This window comes from Rhinoderma darwinii, chromosome 2 (assembly GCF_050947455.1).
Source record: "Rhinoderma darwinii isolate aRhiDar2 chromosome 2, aRhiDar2.hap1, whole genome shotgun sequence".
Classification (NCBI taxonomy): Eukaryota; Metazoa; Chordata; class Amphibia; order Anura; family Rhinodermatidae; genus Rhinoderma; species Rhinoderma darwinii.
The window spans coordinates 105,237,537-105,264,389 of record NC_134688.1 but is presented as its reverse complement, the minus strand read 5'-3'; positions in this window follow the sequence as shown (position 1 = coordinate 105,264,389).

The following is a 26,853-nucleotide window of genomic DNA, read 5'->3' as shown; positions in this document are numbered from 1 at the left end:
GTCCTCTTCTTGGGCATCTGCCCCGTCGCTGGCCTAAAAAACGACCCCCATATGGTCTTCGTTGTTGATAATCGTGTCCTTCGCCCCCAGATCCTGAATAGGAAGACCATGAAGAGTTGTATGCTCCTCTCCATGTTGATCTGCTGCCAGCATGTCCCTCATGCCACCTGTAGACCCTCTGGTTATTGTAGTCATCCAGGTCCCTTTGGAATTTCTTCCTCTTCTGTTGTTCTATCTCCGTTCTGTGTATGTTCAGAGTTGCTCGCAATTTGTCATCAAAGGTATTGTAGTCTGCGACAGACATTGTGGTCTTCATCTGTTGTTCAGCCATCGTGGTTTGTTTTTTCAACTCCGTGATACTCGTCTGTAGGTGTGAGATCGTCAACGTCATCAGGTCCAGTGAACATTTATTCAATATATGTTCAAACTGTGTACAGTATTCATGATCTTCGTTGAACATGGTTGGTCTTATGGGCACCCGTAAGCCCCTCGGTATTCGTTGTACTCTTACATATTCCGCTAGAGTTGCGCTATGTAACTCTTGATTGATCAGGCGTTTGGAGGTTTTTACCAGATCCCGAGTGCGGACCTCTGATGGTGGTGTTTGCAGGAAATCCCTGGAGATTGTTACCCTGGAAAGGATGTCATCCGTCTGTTCTTGATTGTAGGAAAAAACGGAGGTGGTCATTTTCTCGTCTGTGCAGGTCGGAATGGGAAACAGGCCTGTATTGGTTCAGAGCGCACAAGACTTCAGGAGGTGCACGGATAGGGTCCCAACCCAATCGCATGTGAAGAAGTATCCGGCACACAAACAAAATGTGGTTTAATTTTTCGGTTTTATTAATTCTGATGCCATGGGCAATGTGCAACGTTTCGGTTCAAAGACCTTCGTCAGGCACTGTAGGTGTACAAAATATTACACATGAATATATTGGCATCAAATAAGTATGACAAGGTACATAATATCAATGGTGAGTAACATAAATTAAAGAGAAACTAAATAAAAAGAAACTAAATAAAATTGAATTCAATAAAAGATCTGAAATAAGAACAGAGTCTTTTGACAAGGCACATACAGAGTTCATATCTATTCAACATGTACGGCATTTCATTCAAAAAATGCCTCAAATTATAGACATAAACCAGCAGATAAGTGGGGAGCCATTGTTATCATGGATAGGTCCACTTACTTTAGGGAAATTCACAGGCAATTACAGGACACCTCTGTCTATTTACCTGTGAACCAGGACCCCACTAACAGGATCGCACTGAAGATCCAAAATGTCCTAAAGAAATATATGACCCTAGGTACGATAGACCAAGACACGGTGTCTTACTTGACTAATAGACATCCAGTCACACCTGTCTTTTACACACTACCCAAGATACACAAGGGCCTTGACAACCCTCCAGGTCGCCCGATAGTAGCCTCAACAGATTCAGTATTCACTCCACTCTCCAAGTTCATGGAGAAATTGCTCACTCCCCTAGTGAAAAATACAAGATCCTTTCTGTTAGACACATCCGACTTTCTAGAAATCATTCACACTTTGGATGAACTACCTCCTGACGCCATCCTTGTGACCATGGATGTGTGTAGCCTCTATACGTCTATTGAACATTCCAAAGGGCTTATAGCAGTTGAGGCAATACTGACCAAGGCAGACAAGGAAAGACAGATTATAGACCTTAGTCTGGATTTATTAAATGTTATCTTAACCGATAACTACTTCCTCTTTGAAGACACATATTACATCCAACAGAGAGGCACGGCTATGGGGTCCAACGTGGCACCACCATATGCCAACTGCTTCATGGCCCATTTTGAGGAAAATTTTGTCTACCCTACAAATACGTTTAAGGAGCATATCCTGCTTTGGAAAAGATATATCGACGATTTATTCTGCGTATGGAAAGGCTCAAATGAGTCTTTACTGGTATTCTTGGAATACCTCAATAACATTTGGCCTGAACTTCAGTTCACTCTTAACTGTGATACATCTAGGATTAGCTTCCTAGACACAATGGTCATCAAGGGCGATGGGGGCCAGCTCAGCACTGATTTATTTACTAAGGAAACAGACAGGAATGGTCTCCTACATTATGACAGCTGACATCCAATATCGACCAAAAAATCTTTATCAAAGTCCCAATTCAAACGAGTGACTAGGATAGTGGACGACACCGTTAATAGAACCATGAGAATGACCAACATGACTCAAAAATTTATGGACAGGGGCTATCCTACTCGTACACTATTGGAGGCACAAGTAAATACCACCAGCAATAGGGGCATGATAAAACCTAAACGCATACCGTTTGTACATATATACCATCCCTGCGAATATAAGGTACATCATATAATCAGAAAACACTGGCCCCTACTTAAAGAAGCTTACCCCAAAATTACAGAATTCCAAGCTCCTTTCCTTCCATGCTCTAAAAGACCACGTAACCTTAGGGACAAGCTGGTTAAAGCGGATGTTGGCTCATCCAAGAGGCCCTCGAGACAAACCTTCCTGAACACCCCTAAACAAGGGACTTTTCCATGCCGGTCGTGCATGCAGTGCTCTCATGTGATCAAGGGTGATACATTACAGCATCCTCAGACAGGCGAACGCATACCGGTGAATGATTACTTTACTTGCAACACTAATTATGTTGTTTATTTGATAAAATGCCCCTGTGGACTAGCCTACGTTGGCGAAACGACACAGCGCATACGTGACAGAATCGGACAGCATAAGAGTAACATACGCTGTAAAAAAACCTTGCTACCTATCCCTGCGCACTTCTTAACAAGAACACATAACATTTCGCAACTACAATTCCAGGTTATAGAACATATACCAGCACCCAGGAGAGGAGGGGATAGAATTAGGACATTGAAACCTAGAGAAGCGTACTGGATCCATAAACTGCAGACACTTGAGCCACGAGGCTTGAATAGGGAGTATGAAGTTAACAGCTTTTTGTAACCAGAGAACATAACTGTATGCAGTAGAATGATCTAAATGTGTCTAAATACGTCTATTTGCAATGATTAATGCTATCTTTTTACTCCACAACAGACACGCTGATCCATTATAGGATATATAGTACACCTTCATCCGGCCACACCGGACCACGGTATCCTTGAAAATTTCTAGTATTTTGCAGTAAGTCTAAATACGATTGATGTTTCAGTGGTAATACATAGTGGCAATACATATTGATACAAAAATATGACACATATATATGTATATCCTTATAAAAATCCTACCACTACACTAATATCATAATATGTTGAAACGACATCTATCTGATTATGTATAATCCATAACAATATTTATGACTCATTATGGATAGTAGCCCAGATTTTGAGTTAACATTTTTTGACCAGTAAACAATTTTTGACCATTCACACTGATATATACTATATGAGGATACGATTACTTTATACCTTTTAAAGAGTAGGTGATACCTACTTATATCCTTCTGCCTCATACATATATTTCTTTATATATGTATATATATATATATATATATATATATATATATATATATACTCTCTCAAATATGGTTGGAATCAGGGCATAACATGGCCATCCACTAGCAGTAACACGGAGCGGGCCATTGGACACGCCCCTTACTGGCCACAACATATGACACATCGCCCTAAGGAACGCCTTTCATGACGTTCATACACATGGCCGTCACACAGTCTAAGCCCGTGAGTAAGTGGAATTCCCTCCACTAGACACGCCCCCTGCCAGCCACGTCGTCTGACACACCCTCCTGTTCGGACACCTTCGATGTTACGATCGAAGTAATACACACACTGGAGCCCCGCCCACGCCCCGCCCCATACCCACAGCATTTAAACTACAGGGGTTACAACACAGTTTAGCGCCAAAAACCGAGCGGCAAGCCGCCATACTGACTGCAGCGCTCCAAGTGAATAAACCAACGCCAAATGGGATCCAGGTAACTAGCCTATAACTCTAACTCTTTATCATTGCCATGCTTTACACCACTGCTAAGTCTCATATCGATGCTATCTGCCTACTCCATGACCGACAGAATTTATGGGCTTTATACGATCCTGTATGTACTGGCAACACACTGACAGCACCCCAGATAGGGATACATATGATGCTGCAGAAATGTAACTTTCCCAGGTGGATCCCCCCTTTTTTCCTTTACATCATGTAAATTTATGCTCCGTGATCAATGTTATCCTTGCTGCAATGCTCTTTTCCTCAAAGTTTGTGAAACAGATATAGAGAATATCTACAGGAACGCGGATTATCATCACATATACTTCGCTTTGCTTTCCACAGTTGCACTATGCACTATTCACTGTTGTATTGTGTCTATTACACTTGACAGCTATTTCTGCATAAGGTCTAGATAACTTCTATGTGACACTCTGGAGTGTACCACTATCCCTTGTATTAAGTATTGTGCAGTGGAAGGGAAGTCACCCATCAGCATACATTTGTTCATATGTAAATAAAGGTTTATGTCTATAATTTGAGGCATTTTTTGAATGAAATGCTGTACATGTTGAATAGATATGAACTCTGTATGTGCCTTGTCAAAAGACTCTGTTCTTATTTCAGATCTTTTATTGAATTCTATTTTATTTAGTTTCTTTTTATTTAGTTTCTCTTTAATTTATGTTACTCACCATTGATATTATGTACCTTGTCATACTTATTTGATGCCAATATATTCATGTGTAATATTTTGTACACCTACAGTGCCTGACGAAGGTCTTTGAACCGAAACGTTGCACATTGCCCATGGCATCAGAATTAATAAAACCGAAAAATTAAACCACATTTTGTTTGTGTGCCGGATACTTCTTCACATGCTTCTTCCTCCAGTCCGGCCTCCCAGAATGACATTTCATCCCATGCAGCCAATCACAGGCCAATAACAGGCTGCAGCGGTCACATGGGCTGCCGCGTCATCCAGGGAGGTCGGACTGGATGTCAAATGAGGGACGCGTCACCAAGACAACGGTACGTATGAACTTCTTTTACTTTCAATTGCTGCGGAAACTCTGCCCGAAAGGGCTGCCCCTTCTCTCTGTCCAGCACTGGAAGAGAGAAGGGGCTGCCGATTAGTGCAGAGAAAACGGGTCCGTAAATACGGGTGGAATACTGTTGACACCGGACCCGTATTTACGGGCAGGGGGCCATAAATACTGGTGGAATACTGGTCGAATACTTGTGACAAAGGACCCGTATTTACGCCAGTATTTACGGGAGGAAAAAAATATGTTCGTGTGCATAAGGCCTAAATGTTGGTGAACCAACGTGCAATTCATTTGGTTGCCCGGCACCTCCTGTGCCACAGCCTACAGAATATTTAAGGAGGGTCGGGGGCTACTAGTAGATAAATAAACACAGGGGAAGGTATGTGACGCTAAGTAAACTATGTATTCACAGCTACTATGGAGGAGACCATGTGCAGACAGATTGTTCATAAGTAGAGCCTATTTTATTGTAAAACCCAAATAACAGAGATTACAAGTGCTTTTTTTTCCTGCAATAATATAAAATACTTTTAATTGGTAATAGTAATAATACATGACACTCGGGTTTTACAAGAAGGGAGAAGGTTGTTTGGTGTTTCAGTATTCTTGGCAGGGATTCGAGGACTCCCTGTTGCTAAACCAGCCTTACAGAAGAGACAAAGCAAACATGATTTGAGATCACAGAAATGTCTCCTGAACGTCAATTTTATGAAGAGAAAGACAATGATGTGTAGATATTACCAGTAGCTGTGGCTTTAGAATTTAGAATTTATACGTTGCACTTTTTGAAATCACTTAGCGCTGGTGATGGGTGATACCCATATCACTTTAGTCTTTTACTTCACAAATACAATAAGGCCTTGTTCACACAGCGTTTATTTGATGCGTTTTTGATGCATTTTACTCGCCGAAAAACATGCATGCTTTAAGCTTCCCATTGATGTCAATGGAAAAACGCATTGCAGTAGATAAGACGCGTTTTTTTACGCACGTGTGTTTAAAAAACGCGTTGTGTAAAAAAAGAAGCATCAGGTCAATTCTTGGTACATAAAACGCGTTGAAAATGCGCCGAAAACACACCTAATTCTCTAATTACGTGACCAAAAACGAGCGCCTAAAATGCACCAAATAATGCCTTTAAAAAAACACGTCAAAGCCGCGTCAAAAGCGCCTGTACTCTAAAAAGTGCTTTCCAAAATCACTACTGTTTTTGACGCGTTTACACGTTGGTTTTTTTTAGCGCCGTCTTTTCAGCTTTTTTTTTTTCCATATCTTATCTGGTATACATTTTTACAAATATTTAATATAATTACTGCATAAAAATATTTCACAGTGGACAAATAAGATAAATAGATAAACATAATGTTGTCCTGCATTAACCAACCAAGGTAAGGCATGGCAAACTAATGAAAAATAACAGCTATATAATATATATATTCTTTGAAACTTTATACCTTTATATATCCATAGCCCTTTCATTGGGTTTTTTCCATTAGATATTCGATAAAAATATGATCAGTCGGGATCTGACTGTTCAGACTATCCCAAGAACAGTGATGTCTGGGCCTCATTTCTATGATGGATACAAAAACAGTTGTGCACGGCGAGCATGTGCAACCACTTCTCCGGGTATTCACATCCCCTGGATCAGAGGGGTCCGGTAGTCAGGTTCCCACCTCCTTGACTTATGCCATATAATTCTTTGTGGGAAAAGATCTTTGATATGTTTCTACAGTGTTGCTATTTTTATTATTTAAAGGGAAGTTTTACATAGGAGCCACCTCTATAAGGTGAATGGATTCCAAGTGATTACCTGAATATCTAATAATACACCTTTGACTTTAAATTATTCCATTCTAGGATATTGGGCAATTTGGGTAAGAAAGCAGGTCAGCCAAGGAGAATATTCTTTAGACTAGTATCAAACAAGTCTATATTTCATCTATATTTGTGTAGTGAAAAATTCAGAGCCAATGTCAACATCACATGGATGGTGCGACGTTAATAACGTTTGTGAATGCAAAACGACCTCCGATATCTACGGATATTGTACAAAAGCGATTCAACCACATGGCATCAGTTTGTCATCAATATTGCATCTGTATCTAAAAGAATCTGTCTTATGTGTTTTCTGATCCTCCTCAGGCCACTTTCACACGGCAGTATTTTGATCAATTTTTTGCATCACTATTTTAAAACCAAGACCAGGAATGGGTCCAAAACATGGAATAGGTACAAATCTTTCTACTATACATTTTCTCTGTTTATGTTCCACTGTTGCTTTTTGCTTACAAAATTCTGATGCAAAATACCAACCAAAACACACGTGTGAATATGCTCTTAGAAGAGAGACCATCAGTATTCTACATGTTCTGTAGTCGATTAGATAAAGCCTTATTGCAGTTCCATATTTTGAATATTGACACATACGCTCATTTGAAACGGGCCTAAAGCATACCATCCTAGTGCCCCCTAGGGGCTGTTAATAAAGTATTATGTGTATTTAGAGAGAAGATGCAATGTCTCAAAGGCCCCACAGTCTAGTACTAATGTGTATTATTTGCTAGTGGAGCAGAGAGGGCAACTGTGGGGAATAAAAATTCCCTGCAGCAGCTTTTCTCTGTTACTCAAAATGCTATGGGAAGTAAAAATTTCTAGACTGGAAGAGACACCTAATGCTGGAAGAGTGGGAGAGTATACCTCTGGTTGTTCCAAAAGGCTTTCTCCACTAGAGACTTATCCACAAGAGGATCCTATGGACTCCTGCTCGCTAGCCCTGATGAAGAACCCCCAGTCCCCGCAACAAGTCCAGGAACAACCATCACCTCAGCATCTTCCAACTCCCAGGAAAGCCAAGAGATCACACCTAAGTCCCATGATGAAGACAGGAAAACCATTGGAGAAAAGCAGAATCTCCATTTTCATATCCAGGATTTGCTGACGCAGAAAGAGTTTTAATTTAAGGAGGTCATCAAGTTTAGTGATATCCATGGAGTCAGAAAACATCAGTACACAGACGCTATAGAAGATGTCAGAGGATAGGTAGAGTACATCCTTCATCCACAGTCGTTTGTTGCTCTATGTGTTATATCTCTCCCCTAGTTAATAAATGAAATGGGGGAGGGGTAAAAGAAAAGTGACCTAAAAATATAAACTTACAATAAGATATTAATGTTAGTGAAAACCTTTTGGAGGTTATCTCATCAAACCCCTTGTAGGAAAGCAGCAGAGTTTTTATGGGTCAAAAATAATTCGAATAATTCGTTTGATTCTTTTTCATCGACAAAACTCAAATAAATTGCTTATTTTAAAAAAAAAAAAAAAAAAAAAAGAAAATCCTCCCATCTTATAGTTTGTCCCGGCAGTGATGAAGTCAGTCGTCTGCATCAGTACAGTCTAAGCTGGAGACACGAGAGTCAAGTGAGAGGATTAAGCTGGAGTGCTGATCTGTAATTTAGTGACTGCTAGGAAAGCTCATGGAAAATGAGTCTGGAGGCTTGAAGAGGCCGGTGTCCGCAGGTGTCTGATCCACAGGTTTACCCTTTGCATAAAACATATATATTTTCTGCCCTGGCAAGTGTAAATTGTCTCTCTTGCGGAAAAGACCTAAAGATCAGTTTTTAATCAACACATCACTTCTATGGCCTAGTTACAGGAACGTTGGCGCTAAAGTTTTATCTCGGAAAATCCAATCATTACCGGTGGCACCCGTTTCTCTCTATGCAGCCGTAATGTCCAATAAGTAACCCGTGGAATGAGAAGAGCATAGCATGTTATTTTCTAGGTTGGAAAGATTTATTTGTCGAATATAAGTAGCAGAGGTGAGATTGATCCTGGACCATAGCTGACAGGGATTTTAACCACCACCTTTCTCTGTACAAAGCCTTTGTGCTGAGTTTGGTGGGCTGCTATTATTTCCAATCACATTGAAGGTAAATGCGACTGTCACAGGAATTCATGAATCATAGATACCAAACAATGTTCTGACTAAACTTGTATCAGACATCCTTTCTACTACTGGTACTGCCTCAAATCAAGGGATTCATTGCTATCAATGGGGAGGTTGTGCAAGGCCCAGCGTGTTTTTATTTTGTAATTGCTGCAATTTTCTTTAGAATTTTATTGCCTCAGCACCAGTCTGAAAAGATTGTCAGTTGTCAGATTGAGAAATTTTGGTGAAATGTTTTTTCTCTGTTTCTGTACAGAGGCCCCAACATGAGGGTTCATAGCCAGATAGAGCATGGGGGGCTAGTGACTATATTAGCAGACATTGTTCAGGAACTGGTTGCTAAATATAAGGGTATGTTTCTATGAAGATTTATTGCAGAAATGTATAGGAATGTCCCATACATCTAAATGGGGTAGGTCAAAACAAATGTACGTGATGCAGAAACAACCCAATTCAGATGTATTTATGTGTGGAACAGATTTTTAGTGGCAGACAAATCCGCTGTGTGTGAACATAACATTACAGTCATCCATAGCTTTAGCAGAGGGGATAGACCAGTGGGGCATAGAGAATATGCTGACCGTATGGGCGGTTTTATATTGATACTTTATTAGCATTACTTAAAACCATAATATTGGCACTGTATAGTGCGAGTTCTGCTCTATGGCATACATATAGCACTATTATAGTTGCAACGTATGGCACTTGTAATCTGGTACTTTAAGACACTGCTATATTAGCAATTTATGAGGCTACTTTATTGGCTCTATTATATCAGCATTGCATAACAGTACCATATCAGCATTGTGTGGCACTAATTAATTTGAACTCTATGCCATTGATTATAGAATAAAAGCCCTAGCGCTTCACCATAATATAGCTCTTAAGATCCAGCCGCTAAAAGACCTCTTTCCTCACCACTGACTTGGACATCTAAGGGGAGCGGGTGGTACATGTCCTATCTTCCCTCTGGACACAGATGGAGTAGTTTGTCATCCTTTCTGCGCTAGTTTCTGGCGTAGAAAAGTCGCAAAAGGGCAAAAAGGCACCACTTTTGTGGGAAGGGAGCATGGCCTCTTGGAAAAAGGGCATGGCCACTGAGGTCTGACAAATTTATTATAATTTACGCCTGACATAAATTATATTGGAAATCTATGCTAGCTACTTGCTGGCGTACATCTCACTCTATGGGGCGTTGCAAGGTCCCTACCTTGCCCCCCCAATCTGACTACTCCCTTCACCCCCATTGGATTGGACAGTTAATATACACAGTCGAGTCACATTATTATGACCACCTCCTACTTTCGACGACGGCAGCGCATACCCCATGAAGGAAGTGATGTGTCGTGGGCTGGCTTGGTGGGTATATAAGGTGTGCGATAGACTGTCTGAACACATATCACTCGTTGTTGCCTGGTGTAAAAGTGGCAATTTATCAGGATTGCAAAAAGGGATGATTATTGGCTTGCGGGCCAAGGGTGTCAGTATTTCTCAAACAGCGCAGTTTGTGAAGTGTTCGCATGCTGCTGTGGTGAAAGTGTATCGTGAGTGGACAAATTACACCATTGATAATAGCCGACGGAAACTGTGGAGCACCACGTGCCATTGATGTGAGAGGTAAATGTCAGCTACGAAGGTGCGCGAGGGCGGAATGACACTCTACAGTCGAGCAGCTCACCGTGAAAATCAACAAGGGGCTACCAGACATGTGTCTAAAACAACAGTTCAGCGAACCCTACTGCGTATGGGGATCCGAAGCAGATGGATGGTCACTGCTCCTATGCTAACAAAGGTGCATCGGAAAATAAGGCTTCGATTTGCACGGCACCGAAGATTGGCAAAGGGTTGCCTTCACCGATGAGTCACGTTTTCTGCTTCATCGAACGGATGGAAGTTGGCGTGTCAGGCGAGAAACATCAGAGAACAAACAGTCTACAACCATTGCTGGAAGAACACAAACTGGTGGCGGCAGCGTTATGGTCTGGGGAATACTTTCATGGCATTATCTGGGCTCGCTCATCCATGTGGAAGGCTCTGAACCGATTTGGGTATAAATCCATCTTTGCAGATCACGTCCACCCATACATGCTGTTTGTCTTCCTGGGGCAGATGGAATCTTCCAGCAAGACAATGCAACATGTCATACGGCTAGAAATGTCCGAGAGTGGTTGGAAGAGCACGACCAAGACTTCCTTGGCCCCTCTTGTTCGCTCTATGGATCCTCCCCCACGCACCCTCCAGCAAATGTGGGATGCACTGCAGTCAGCACAGCTCCAGATATCTGAGACAACCTACCAGCACCTCATTGAGTCACTCCCAGCCCGTCTAGCTGATGTCTGTGCTGCACACGGCGGTTACACTGGATATTAGCTGGTGGTCATAATAATGTGACTCGACTGTGTAAACCATTCCCTCTTTCCTAAGTTTCCCTAATATGGTAAATAAAGTGGAGCCTAGTATAAAATCACATAAAGTACAATATTTTAATGGAGAAAAGAACAGATTCATTCATAAACCGCTCAAGCTATTGCAAACAAACCATCCAACATTATTTCAATAAAACAGCTTTGCAGCTACTTGAAGGTCATGTTCAGACATGGCGAAATTCCACTACTTCTCTTGGACACAGCCGGGTCTTTGATGCTGGGAGAGCATGGTGTGTTGTTGTTTGGCATAGCAAGCAGGGTAGCCTGCTCTATGAACTATCAAGGCGTCACAAATAGGCTTCTACCTGGCTATACACGTTGTGCCTCATGACGTACACACTATCCCTCCATGTTTCACACACTTGCACCCCATTATCCATTTATTTCTATTGAGGCACTTCACTCATTACTGCCCCCTATATTTCACTCATAGTATTACACTTGCACACACACTATTCATTTATTATTTCTTACTACACATCCCATGCACCACACACCACTCCCCTCAAGACTAGTGGGAGTGGCTATTATTATTTAAAGCACCTGCTCACTCCTTCATCAGCATTTTCTGACCTGGCTGTGTCCATTTGTAAGTATGGCCTTTTTCTGTGTTTTCATATATGTCCCCTTGTTTTTATCGGTTCTACTTACAGGCCGCAGTAGAAAACCGCAGCAGGCTTTTTTTTCCTTTGGTTTCTATAGCTTTTTAGGTAACTTAGTTTAGACGTTATGCAGAATCAACGGATTTTCATTGCGTATTTTAGCCTGAAATCTGTGGCAAGTCCGCTTTGATATCCGACACATCTGAATTAACTGTCAAATATGCAAATTTTGCTGCAGATTTGTTGCGTAATTGCCGCAAAATTTGCAGAAGAAATTTTCCATTACGTCTGAATGTGGCCTAAAGGTCTGAGCACAAGGTGCAGTCACTCGCGGCAGGTTTTGTTTCAGAAATTTCTGTGACTAAAAATTAGATCCATACATCTAAATGAAATTTGCCAAAATCTATGTGTTTGCTCCAGAAACAACCTCATTCAAATAAGTAGAACTGATTCAGTAGCAGAAATTTCTGCAGCAAATCTGCTGCGTGTGACTGCACTCTAAACCTAACCCACTTGCAGTGAAAGGACGCACGTAAACTCGTAATAGAGTCCAATAGGAAATTAGAACATGTCTATTTATGAGAATCTCTTCAAGGGTGACTGGATTTGCAGCTTGAGATTGATTTTCATTGTTGTACTTTGAAAACTGATGTTTTGTGATTATTTAACTTATTGGAATCACAAATATGGTGACAAAATTACAGCTATAAAATCCCTAGATGTGTTTCTTCCATTTGTTTATTAATACGCATTTACGTATTTTCTTGTCATTGTTATTCTGAAGAATGCTACAATGTCTTTCCAATTATCACCTAATAATAAATGATCATTTTATGATCCATGATGTGGATAAATTACTTTTCTTCAATCAAGTCAGCATACTATGTAACACTATATAACAATGTTATATACAAAAGTGTGAGGAATTAACCCAAGCATCATCAAAAGGAGACAAACAAGCATTAAGTCCTCCTGTCCCAGGTTGTTAGGGATATAGTTGTATTAACCAGCACCAGAAGTGGGACCCATTTTAAAGGATAACTAAACTTTCCCAAAAATTCTAAAATGTCATAGTAACATGTCAAAAGTTTTGATCGGTGGGAGTCTGAGCACTGAGACCCCCACCGATCGCTAAAATGAAGCGCTTGGGTGAGCGCTGATCCGCTTAGTTTCTGATTGTCTTTTCTCGGAAAGCCAAGCAGTTTGTGTACGGGCTCATAGACTTTCTATTGAGCCTGTACACCAATTGCTCGGCTTTTCCGAGTAAAGTTTAATGGAAACGAAGCGGCTCGGTACTCACCCGAGCACTTCTGCCGCTTCGTTTTAGTGATCAATGGGGGTCTCAGTGCTCGGACCCCCACTAATCAAAACTTCTGAAACGTCACTATGACATGTCAGAAGTTTTTCTAAAGTTTAGTTACCCTTAAGGCCCCATGCACACGAACGTGCTTTTGCGGCCACAATTCCCCCGAAAATCCATGGGAGAATTGCGGCCCCATTCATTCCTATGAGGCCAAGCACACGGTTTTCACGGTCCGTGCATGGCCCAGGAGGCCGGACCGCAGAAAGAACGGTCATGTCTAATTACGGCCGTGTTCTGTGGTCCAGGCTCATAGGAAATAATGGACGCAAATAATGGACGCAACCATGTGCACGGCCCGCGGGTGACACTCTATCCCCGGCCGACCCGAAAATCACGGCTGTGCACATGACTACGGCCATGTGCATGAGGCCTTAATCTTAGCTATGGGGTACCCTCACCGCCATGTACACCCCTGACTAGTTATACTTAATAGGGACATTGTCCATATATAGTGTATGTTTAAGGCTGGGGCTCCACTGCAGCCCCTTATAGCACGACTTTACAGTTTTAATTATTGAGTAACAGCTAGTCCACAGTTTTACAACTGCATCCAATTTTTGTGTCATACATCTGGTTTCCATTTAGTTTCCATAAGTAGCTATTTATATTAACTAAAACACCACTAAAAACATTTCATCAACTGTTATTTGGTTGTAAAAAAAAATCCACAAAACCAACTGATCTTGACAGAGTATTTGATTTCATTTCTGTATTTCATTACAGTCTATCTGCACTCTTACCAGTTTTAAAAAATTAGGTGGAAAGAGTTTTTAGAGTTGAGTGAATAAGATCTCTAAGGCTAAGTTCACACTTGCGTTGTATAATCCGTTACTCTGAGCCGTCTTTAGATCTGAATAAGGTTAAAAACGGATCTGTTAAAAATCCCATTGAAATCAATGAGATTTTTAATTGCATCTGTTTGCGTCCGTTATGTTAGTCATCCATTTTTTAGATAGATAAAAAAGTGCAGAGTACAGGACTTTTTCTCGGTTTAAAAAAAAAAAAAGATGTCTAACAGATGGGTTATTTTTATCATTGGTGTCAATGTAAAATGGATACAAACGGATTGTGATTAATTTGCATCCGTTATTTTGATCTCAATAGGATTTTTAACTGATCCATTTTTATCGTTATTCTCATCTATAAACGGAGCAGAGTAATGGTTTATAAGTCTGAACTTAGCCTAAGAGGACTTGTCAACTCTGCTGATATGTCTTTTTTATGTCAATGCTTGCATTCTCTGTAAAGTAACAGTGTTGTAGCACCTATTTACAAGCTCTTTGTTGTACTATTCCTCTGCTATTACTCCTGGAAATTGACAACTGGGTGTTACCTTTCCCTTAGTCAAAAAAGGGCATGTTCCTTCCCACTGTGACACTATCCAATCGCTGTCAATGTCAGATGGTATAGGGACACACTCTCTTGATAAAGACAATGGAAACGCCCAGTTGTCAATTTATTCATACATTTCCGGGAGGAACAGAGTTCAAACACAAGATGCTCCAGAATTGTTATCTCTTTGGAAATAAAGGTATTTACTCAAACAAACCAGTCAGAATAGCTGACAGATCCTCTTTAAGAACTTCTAAGATAAAGAATAAAGAATACTTTATCCCTGTCCCAACTTTGTTTTTGTGGCCTGAATAAAATTATCCACTAGTACCACCAACACCATTAGTTTTCTCTGGGGCTTCTAACTCCTACCATCAAACATACACTGAAAAGTAAATGAAACCACATTGAACAAAGCCCAGAGAAGATCTGAAATGATTTCTGTTTTTGCAATCTCCCATTATAAAATGCCTGATGCACTCCTTATATTCAGATTCTCAGGGGACTATTTATTAAACATTTATATGACTCTAAGTAACTTTCTACTTTAGTCTTTGGCTAAAGGATGGATCCAATACCTTAAAGCCCTTTTACATGGGCCGATAAGTCACACGGAGCTATGGGTGGGGACGAGCAGTCGTTACTCCGATCGCTCATCCCCATACATTATTATCATGTCGGCAGTGCGTCTCCCTGTTGTGCTGCCGACAACGATAATTTTTCACTTTTTTTTTAAATGACCACTATGCTGCGTGACGACAGCAAGGCTAGCAATACAGGGTTAGTGGGTTTCCAACATTCAGACACATTTTTGCCTATGGAATTGGTAGGTTAATTTTGAGCCATTTTCCCCTGAGGTCTGTAATATAATACTTGTATAGTATGTGTTCAGTCGTCTTTGTTTGGGATAATAATACCTCTGGACATCTATGGTTTAAAAATACATTTATTGTACCAAAATCTACATACCTTTGCCATTTAAAATTGCAATTTCTGTTTTTTGAGAGGCTTTCATCTGTCTCTGAACTGAAGTAGTTAGCCAATGAATGGAAATTATACCTGGCCATTCTGCAGTAATGGGAAGGTTATGCCAACGCCATGACTAGAAAGTGGCAGCAATGAATTCTGCTTGTAGGCAGAGTGGTGTGGTTAGCAGAATGTGACAGCAGAATAATGGAGCTCATTCTTCTCTATTGATATCAGAGTGATCATCTGAATAAGATACAGCACAATGTACGACTCAGTCACTTCGACAATGTGTGGCCATAACAACTGCTCAAAAAGATAAGTGCTTTAATTTCAGAGATGTTGACACATAACACTATCTTTTTGGAAATAATGACATGACAATGTAACCCAATGCACCAGAACAAAACCTTCGCAAACGGTGGAAAATCAGTACTGTAGCAGTAGTAATAACACCAGCACACAAGCGACTAAAGCTTAGAATGCACCCACTTTTAAAGCAGATTTAAGCGATTTACTGAACAGATTTTTGTTTTCTAGTAAGTTTTCTTAAAGGAGTTGTCCACTACTGAACAACTGATGACCTATCCACCGGATAGGTCATCAGTATATCGTTTGCAGGAGAAGAGAGTGTCGCCCTCAGGCGACCAGCCTAATTTCCCAACTACCCAACAAGTTAGATTAAAAGTATTTCTTTATTAGCTACTTATAGCAAGACAACCACACACACAAATTTAAAATTCTCACTACCAGAAGACCGGATGACAATATCTTGCCTGTGGTGCAGGCATAGGATAGCTACCGATAAGGTACGCATTAGCGAGTGTAGTAAGTTAGATTGCTTGACATTAGTCAACTAAATGGATAGCGAAGTGAAACCGGTCAGTGGTAGGAATTAAAAGAAATTTGAAAGCCCCCCCGACATGTTTCGCTACGGAGTAGCGTCCTCAGGGGTACACGGGGCTAATGGCGACGCGGCGAGACGGAAGCTCCTGATATGGGCCAGTGGCTGACGTTTAGTGGGGGTGTGTCAGCAGGACAGCCAATCCTGTCAAAAGAGACATGTCCGTAGCGTGGAGAGGGAGAAACAACAAATGAAAAACTGTGTGAGGTTGACCAATAGCGCGAGGGCTAGGGCGCAGGCGCGGAAGCACAAAGTCGGACTTAGGCTGTGTGTGTCAAGCCAAGTATAGCGGCGCCAAACAACGCATGCGCAGATCTCACTTACAATGACTCAGAAAAAGAATAGCGAGTTCCCATCAGTTAACGGCAGAGGCGGCGCAGGCGCAACCGACAGTATATGTACTCAGAAGACAGATGGTAAGTGAGATATAGAAATGATTGGAATTACAGCACTGACGTAAACGGATAATTTTAAATTTAATATATGTATATAAAATAAACCAAATCAGAGATAAATGAGGCATGCATGAAAGTGCACGGCTCGTTGGCGCATGTGCAAAACAACTTTATCGTAAATCGAAAGATGACACATATAATAAATACCAAAAAAATAATAAAATAAAACCCCCCCATAATCACCACGCCACCAAGATGACAAGAAAGCATCAACTTATAGAAAGTATACTGCAAAAGATCCACCAAATGCGGCATGATAAAGGAGGTCCACATCAGGAGAGGTGAGTCCATTAATAAATAGAGGGGCAGTGAGTACCGTCCCCTATAGAAATAATGCTATGTATGTCGCCATAATTGTGTGGTACTCGTCATAAGGATAGATAGGATAAACATATATGTAAGACCCCAACATTAATGTGTGGGGTCAGAAGAATAATCACCAAAATATTTCAATATCTTGGAAAGAATACGGCAGGGAAGAAAACTTCAAAGTATAAAGTAGAAGGAACAGTGTCAATAAAGTATCCACTATATTTTACTGATGACAGAATGGTCCAAAGAGGCTCATAGGAAGGCACTAAAAGTGAAACCCTCGTTAAGACCCCTGGGAGACATGGTATTAAGGCGGTAAATCCACCGCGCTTCCTCCTGTAGGAGTCTGCGGTCAAGGTTACCTGCTCTGGGGCCCATTTTAATCTGGGTAACCCCCCAGAATTTAAGCAGCCCTGAGTTGCCCCCATGATGCTCGTGGGTATGTCTCGAGAGGGTGGTGTCCTCCTTGAGCCTGATGGTACTGAGATGTCTGGATATACGTCTTCTCAGTTCTTGCACTGTTTTTCCCACATACAGCTTGGGACATGGGCATCTAGCAATGTAGACAACCCCTTTGCTCTGACAGTTGAGAAACTGTTTTACAGAATAGGTTTTGCCATCGGTAGGATGAGGGCGACACTCTCTTCTCCTGCAATTCATTAGTGTGCCTGCCAACTACCTGGGGTCTTTTTCATCCTTTTGTGTTCTATCAGTATATCGTTGGTGCGGGTCCGATACCCGGACCCCGCAATGTTAAGCCGCACCGGCTGCCTCCAGGCACCGGATGTTATGGCCCATTATGCGATGCACTGAGCCGGAAACAGTTAGCCCCGTACATAACATAGCGTGCAGCTCTGCTCCTATTCACTTCAATAGGAGTAGTGCTGCAGTACTGCAGCTCGGCGCTATTCTGTGGCCGGAGCCAACTTCTTCTGGCATGCACGTCTTAATGATGCGGAGCGGCTTAATGGTGAGGAGTCCTGGTGTCGGACCCCCACAGATCATGTACTGATGACCTATCCGGTGGATAGGTTATCAGTTGTCCAGTAGTGGGCAACCCCTTTAATATTTTAAAGAGAAGCTGCCAGGAAGACAGGCTCCTATAGACTATGCTCAGTTGGCCCTCAAAATATACGCTCCAGTTCAAAGCACCAAAGCATCTCATATGTCACTTAGTTATTTCTGAGATCACCAAATGTGTCTGGCAGTTGCTTATCCATCTCGGTCACTATGAAAGTAAGGATGCTCATCCAGCTGATCCGAGTGTAAATATTTATAGGGGAATTAGACAGTATAGTTGTCAGCCAGTCAACGGTTATCATAAGTACATGGCCAACTTTAGAGTTAGTGAAAAGTTTTGGGTGGAGGTATAATATTGTGTAGTATCCTACTACGTTATTACAATTCAGTTGTAATAGGGGCAGTGGTTGTCAGTGTGTAAGCATGATGAAATGTGGAAAACCTGGTTAAATTATAAAATATCTGCATATTCCCAACCAGGGTTCCCTGCAATCCTGGGGCGCCCTGGAACCTAGTTAAGGGTTCCCAAGAAGATAGCAGTAGCAAGAGCAGTCACTTCTACATTAGGGATGGCAAACTCAGCCTGCTCATACTGTACATGCTTACTATGCATACAGGCAAATACATTAACAAATCTCAGCAAAAATTGTAGATTGCTTTATCTTGCCCTAGACCTTTGTAAATGTCTCTCTGAGGTAGGAATAAGAGTAGGGGTTTCTTGATGGTAATATGTTTCGGAATTACTGTTGTAGAGAGTCAAATAAAGAAATGCAGATAAGGGCCACTATCTGACCACCAAAGGGTCTACTATTCTATTTGACTAGATACATCACACAATGCTAGTTTGGGCTACTAGAGGTTCTTTTAGATACTGTAGACATATATACCTACACTTTGTAATATGCTATGGTCAGTGATTTAATCTCTGAGACGAGATCTCAGTCATGTTACTACAGGCAATATTTTGTTTGTTCACATGGAACGTATGGGTGTGGGTACATAGAGTTTTCTGCCCCCATAAATTCATGTATTGGTATAGAACTTTTAGAAAAGTCTCTCCATTGTCCTGAAATTTAGAATTATGGTGCTTTTGAGGCAATGCTCCAAAACCTACTCCAGCCTGTCCGGTTTGGTCTTCCATCATGTCTAGAAGAATATATCTGCTTTAAAAATTATGCATTCAATTATATAGACTTTTGTTAGGTTTCTATAGGAAAATGCAAGACAGTTGGGGACTCTCAAGCTTTTAGAAGCTAAATATCTCATCACGGTCTCCCACAACCCGGGCTTCTTAGGACTTGTAGTTCAAGTACCATGGCTTGCTTAGGGAATACAACTTGCTTAGCTCATTTCTCAATTCTTGCGTAGCTAACCATAAGTTTTCTATTCCTATGCACCTGGTATCTTGTCCTATTTTTCAGCTAAGTACCTTTAAGATTTTTATGATCTGTCACTTAAAATGTTAAATATGCACTTGAAAGAAAATCCAGTGCACAGAATGGCCATCTAGTTCCTTCTGACCCACTCAAGGCGTTCACAAGCTACATTGTAACAACCCCAAGAAGAAAAAAGTAAGAAGGAAACAAACCTTTCTTTCCTAACAGCCGCACTGAGAATAAACCACTTAACTCCTGACAATAAAACTCAAATCAAATTACATCTAAACATCTCGAAGGGAAATTGGTTTAAAGAAGAAAATAAAACATACAAACAAACTTCAAATTATCCTGTGTTCCTAAGTAAAATCTGATAGACGAGCCACTGCAGTTCCGTGTATGGATTTATAATCTGCATGAAATGGCCTAAATATCTAACTTAACCCTTACAGCACACCGTAAGGGAGTGCAGCATGCTTGGCATCCATATGTCCACATTTCTAGGAGGTGAAGGGGTGGATTAACCGCATCTCTGCAGGAGAGAACACAAGCTGGTTTGTCAGCCTTTCCTCTACATTGTTGATGTGTTCAGACATGAAGAGATTAGATGGTATTTGGGTCATCAGAACAACAATCCATAACTGCAATAAATATTAGATGTTAAAGGGGTTTTCTAGTCAAACATGACATAGGTAAACAAATCACTAAGTGGGGTTATATATTTCTATGCTGTTTTTAGTAGCTCCCATGGGGCTTTTTACCCTTCTTCGCAAGTGCGAAGCCTACTAACAGTTACACAGGTGCCCAACTGAAAGTCACAATGCCCCTTCCTGATGGATAACATACTGACATAACAGTGGGCCTTCATTAGCAACAGCAGGGTTGCCAACCGTCCGTAAATTTACAGACAGTTTGCAAAAATGGGTGTTTTTTTTCTGCCGTCCGTAGCATCCGCCAGAAAAAAGCACAGTCTGGGATTTTTCTAAAGTCTCCCAGGAACTTTGCACTGCGCATGGGCCAAAATGTACATGCGCAGTGCAAAGGAATAGTAGGCCGCGGGCAGGCATATTTTCAGATTCCGGTCACTGCCAAGTAAGGTCGGTGCCGGGAGTGGACCAATCGAGTCACCCGACACGAGGTCAGGTGACTCAGGTCAGTTGATTGGACTGGTCCACTCCTGTTCCATCACCGTCCCCAGTCAAGAGTGATCCTCTGCCGCTTCGCCACATGACCACCTCCTCCTGATGGTGAGTCACGTCAGGCAGAGAGGAGAGTGGTAGCAGTAGGCTACCACTACTGTTTGTCCGCTCTGTTTGTACTAAGTACACTGTGCAGCGCTATTTACAAGGGGGGGGGGGCTGTGCGGCGCTGTTTACAAGGGGAGGGGGCTGTGTGGCACTATTTACAAGGGAACGGGGTCTATGCAGCGCTATCTACAAGGGTGGGCTGTGCAAAGCTATCTACAAGGGGGGCTGTGTGGCACTATCTACAAGGGTGGGCTGTATGTGACGCTATCTACAAAAGGGGGCTGTGTGTGGAGCTATCTGCAAGGGGGGCTGTGTGGCGCAATCTACAGAGGGGAGATGTATGGCGCTATCCACAAGGGGGCGGTGGGCTGTGTGGTGCTATCTACATGGGGGCTGTGTGGCGCTATCTACAAGGATGGGCTGTGTGGCACTATCTACAAGGGGGTTGTGTGGCGCTATCTACAAAGAGGACCTGTGTGGAGCTATCTACAAGGATGGGCTGTGTGGAGCCATCTACAAGGATGGGCTGTGTGGAGCTATCTACAAGGATGGACTGTGTGGCGCTATCTACTGTACATCTGTGTGTGGTGTTATCTACAGGGGGCACGGTTACTGATGGCACAATTTTTTTGTGTCGAGCACAGAGGGATCATTATTACCATCTGGGGCACTGTAGATTACCAGTTTGTTTAGAGGATGGGCTATAGGTGTGGAAGGTGCTTTATAAGCAGGAAACCAACATGTCTGTGTGTCAAATTCTGCAGAGACGAGTCGTGGCTGGAATAAGTCATCACAGTGGTCTGGGCCGGATGGAGAAAAAAAAGGTAAAGTGAACGACTCTAAACAGAAAAAAACATCCCCTAAGTTAGCGGAGGAAAGCTCCAGGCTGAGATTGGTGAGTCACTCCTAGAACACTGCACAGTGCACAGGAAATGATTTTGTAACGTGTCTGTGAATTTTAGCTCAGTAGTCCAGAAATTTCTGAAGTGGAGGTTGGCAACCCCTGAGCAACAGGTGTATGCAGCCCCACTGTCTATATACTGTATCCTCTTTATCATCTGGTGCATACTGTCATGAAGGCTGTTCCCAGCAACCACATTCCAGAGTTACAAATCTTCTCCACGTTACAGCACATCTTATTATATTTAATTTGCCTGCTCCCCTATACAGGTATCTTATCTGACTCAGTGTACATGTAAGTAGAGTAAGGCAGGGAGGTTTTTGTCACAAATGGTAGCCTCTTGGAACTTTATACAATATAATGGTGTTTCATCACTTAACTTCCGAACAGAGCTTTAAATTCCTCCCTGATACAGGGAAAGCGTCCTCATTATACCCAGGCCCTTTCTCTCCCTGTCTCCACCCTCTCTTTTGCAGGGAGGCTTTTTGGCAACTTGACCCACCAGATCAATCTCCCTGATTGTGGTGCACAGCATCACAAACTCGCACTCTACGCTGATGATCTTCTTGTATACATCACGACTCCTATGATTTCTTTGCCATCTTTGACTGGGGAGTTTGAGCGGTTTGGGCATTTGAGTAATTTTAAAGTTAATTACTCTAAATCGGAGACACTGAATATATCTCTGGATGCTCCTCTTGCTGCTCATCTCGCTCGGGTTTTCCCGTTTAAGTGGCAATCTAAGTCTTTATAATACCTTGGGATACATATCCCTACACATTTGTCTGACCTGTTTACCTTGAATTACACACCTATCTTACAACATACTTTGAGGGAATTGGCGGCGTATGGCAGGAGCCGCATGTCATGGTTTGGGCGTATTAACGCTGTCAAAATGGATATCTTGCCCAAATTCCTATACATCTTTCAGACCGTCCCTATTGTAGTGCCAGCGTGTTTCTTCCAGTCCTTTCATAGGGCCATAGCCAAATTTGTATGGGGGTCCTCTAAGCCGCGCATTCGATTTTCTGTCCTTAGCCGACCGAAACTGGAGGGGGCTGCGGGTTTGCCAGATTTTAAGCATTATCATCAAGCTGCGATCCTCATGCGTTTGGTGGACTGGTTCCGATCAGATGCCGGTAAGCAATGGGTGTGCATTGAGAAGGGAATGTCTTCCCTCGCCTTATCCTCCTTGCCGTGGTTGACTGCCTCTCAGCGACAAACGTCTTCTTTGCCTTTCCTCACACGTCAGTTTCTTGTAATTTGGGAGCGGATCATTGGTACTCTGGACATTGTTCACCGTCCGGGTCCTATGACTCCCTTTTTTGATAACCCTTCCTTCCCTCCGGCAGTGGGTGTGGATACATTCCTCTGTTGGGAGAGACGGGGCAGTGGATGTCTGGCTCAGACCCTTACACCTGATGGTTCAATCTTGTCACTGACTGCTCTCTCTGAGGCCTGCCCGGGGAGACGATCAATATGGTGGTCTTATTTTCAGCTGCGCTCCTATCTCTCTTCCATGGGTGATTGTCTTGTGTTGCTACAGGATAAGACTCCTCTGGAACATTATCTGTCACTTATCTCTGCTCCTTCTCACACACTGTCTCATTTACATGGTGTCCTCCAACCTAGATATTCTTACTCTCAGTTGACCTTCACTGCAGCTTGGAATGAGGAAATGGGAGTTCGGCACTCTGAGGAGGAATGGGGAACTTCATTCTTGCTGGCTCATAAATTACAGACTTCGTGTTTTGCTCAGGAGAAGAACTATAAGATACTTACCAGATGGTACCGCTGTTCTTCCTTTCTACATAGGATCTTTCCTAATGTGTCTGCCGACTGCTGGAGGTGTGCGGAGGCTCCTTGAACTATATTGCATATTTGGTTGGATTGCCCCAAGCTCCGGCCCTTTTGGGGAAAAATTTTTGATCTTGGCAATAAACTTTTTGGCACTGAAGTGCCTACCTTGGCTTCTGTTGGGTTGCTTTCCATGGTTCCTGGATCACTTCCACACCTCAAATGGGGGGTCTTTAGGCATTTTCTGACTGCAGCTAGAACTGTCATCCCACGTCATTGGAAGTCTAGTACTGTGCCTTCTTTGAAGGAATGGGTAACGGAGCTGAATGGAATTATGAGGATGGAGGAGCTGATGTCTGCTGATCGGGGTACATTAGAGATCTTTGTTCGTACCTGGTCTATCTGGTCTGGATTCTGGGGTGGTGCTGATCTGCCTCTGGCTGGATGGCCTTTTCTGTTGACTGATCATATAGCCAAAACTGCGTGCTTTTGTCCGTTTGTGTTTCCCTTTGTTGTCTTGTGTTTATGTAACCTTGGGTTGAAATTTGCACTTAACCGTGTCATTATTGCTCTTTTTTTTTTTTTTTCGGGACTGGTTCCCCTACATTTTGTACTACCTTTGATGTAAATTGGGTATTGATAATTGCCATTAGCCGTTATTATATTCTTCCCATTGCTTCGGTGGCTGGGAGGCTACCTCCTACCAATGTTCATATGTCTTTGTAACATTTTATACAGTTTGAATTTATTATGTTGCACTGCGTGCACACTTTTGCAATTTTGCGAGATGTTTTATATGCTCTGTTATGTTTTCGACTCTAATAAAATTGTTTTGATAAAGAAAAAAAAATCTCCCTGATTGTTTATTTATTTCTGTTACTTATATAGCACCAATGTATTCTGCAGCACTGTACAAAGGTCCTCGCTTACTGTCCCCAATCTAAGTTCCCTATCAGTAGCCAGAGGAAACCAACAGAGAACATACAAACTCCATGCAGATGTTGCCCTTGGTTGAACCCAGGACCCCAGCACTGCAAGGAAACAGTGCTAACCACCGAGCCACCGTGCTGCTTGTGGGGAAGCTCCCTGGCAACCTGACCGCAATTACCCACCCAACTCTATCTCCAGAGTCTCTCCAGATTCACGTGCTTGCACTACAGCACCCTACTGCTCTCAGGATCCTAGCCCGTGCACTGAACCCCGATTGGCAGGAACAGCAGCTTTTTATAACTTTAGAACCGCTGAATCTGTGGTCCGCAGTGTCTCTACACTGGTTACATACTCACACAGTTGTCGACGCAACAAAATATAATAGCAAATGGCATCGTGACGTTTTTCCCGACATCGCACTATAAAAGACAAAGTGAGCCACCATTACCTGTAATTAAGAACACATTACATTACTTTTTACGTATCTCACTGTAACACAGACGAGGAGAGGTATATTGAAATAAGTACCAATGGTGCTAAAAAGTGTGAAACAAAGACTTTCAAATTGCCACCTAATACATGTTATCTTATACACCAAAGATCATGAGCAAGTTCTCTTAAATAAAATGATATTAACAGTCCTACTCTGGGATCTAGAACTGTGGAGGAAAGCAAGTCAAGCAAACATAAATGAAAATAATGCACTTAAAGTTACAGTGGCATCTTATTTCTCAAATTGCAGTGCTAGGTTAGTTACAGTCGGTGTCTACAGTCATTATCTCGTTATATGTGAACCAGTGATTGTTTCAACTCTAGCTTTATGAATTAATGTCTTTGCATCCGCCATCAATCTACTTATGGCGCAGCCTACATGAGCGTCTAAGACAATCATCTCAATGCTGCTGGGCTCCATCAGATGTGATGTGATTATTTTCTTGATAGCAAGACATACTCCATCCGATGTCTAGATACTAATGGCTGTGGAGCCAAGCTTTAGGCTACATGCACATGTTCCGTAATTTGGTGCAGAAAATCTGCAAAACCGCAAATAAATGCAGGTAATTAAGCAGGAAAAAAATTTGCCCATTAATTGTGCATTTTTTAATGTGATTTTAGGTGCTCTTTTTACATTTTGATGCGGAAACAGGTGAATATTTTATGCTGCAGGTTTTGATACGTTTCTTATATAAACTTGTAAGACAATTCTGAGACGGAAACGCAAGATAAATTGGCATGCTGCAGGTTTTAAAATACGCACCACAGGTCACTTTACGTGCGGAAAAATTCTGCAACGTGTAGATGAAATTACTTAAAGTCTCATTTACTTTGCTAGAATTGTATTACGCTGCAGATTTGCCACAGGAAAATATGCGCAGCAAATCCACACATAATATGCATCGTGTGCATGTGGCCGTATAGCTTTAATAGCATATTCTACTTGAAAAAGTCTGCCTTCTGTAGAGCATGTATTCACCACCTGTCATACTCGGACTGTATCACAAACATGGTGATGCAGGACAACATGGTCACAGGAAAACCCAGGAGCTATGGCTGTCCCACGCTGCATACATGTCATCTAGAAAAAGAAAGAGAAAATCCAGCGCTGTGTTTGATTAAAAAGGAAAATTGTTCCCAATTTTATTGAAAAAATAGTTAAAAGTTACACGGAGACGCAGTCTCAAGGTGTATATATAGCGGGCTGGATGACCTTGGCCTACGCGTTTCGAGCAAGCGTGTTGCTCTTAATCATGGCAAAAAGAATATGATATTCTTTTTGCCATGATTAAGAGCAACACGCTTGCTCGAAACGCGTAGGCCAAGGTCATCCAGCCCGCTATATATACACCTTGAGACTGCGTCTCCGTGTAACTTTTAACTATTTTTTCAATAAAATTGGGAACAATTTTCCTTTTTAATCAAACACAGCGCTGGATTTTCTCTTTCTTTTTCCTGATATACCTACCGCTGGCCGTAGCGGGGATCCGTGCGAGGTGTCTGGAGACGCAACTACTGGTGAGCTGGAGGTCTCCTCCTTTCTTTACTACATGTCATCTACTCACTCGTTAAGACACGAGGCATGGAATAATGTGGTTGGGACATGATCTAATTGGGCCCTGTTGGGTTTCTAAGCTCCCTTTAATAAAGCAGACCTAATGGTCAGGGAGGTCACAGACCAGGGCTCCTTGGGCACATAGAATGGAGTATGTGTAGTCGTTGTATAGGCCATCATGGAAGATCACATACATC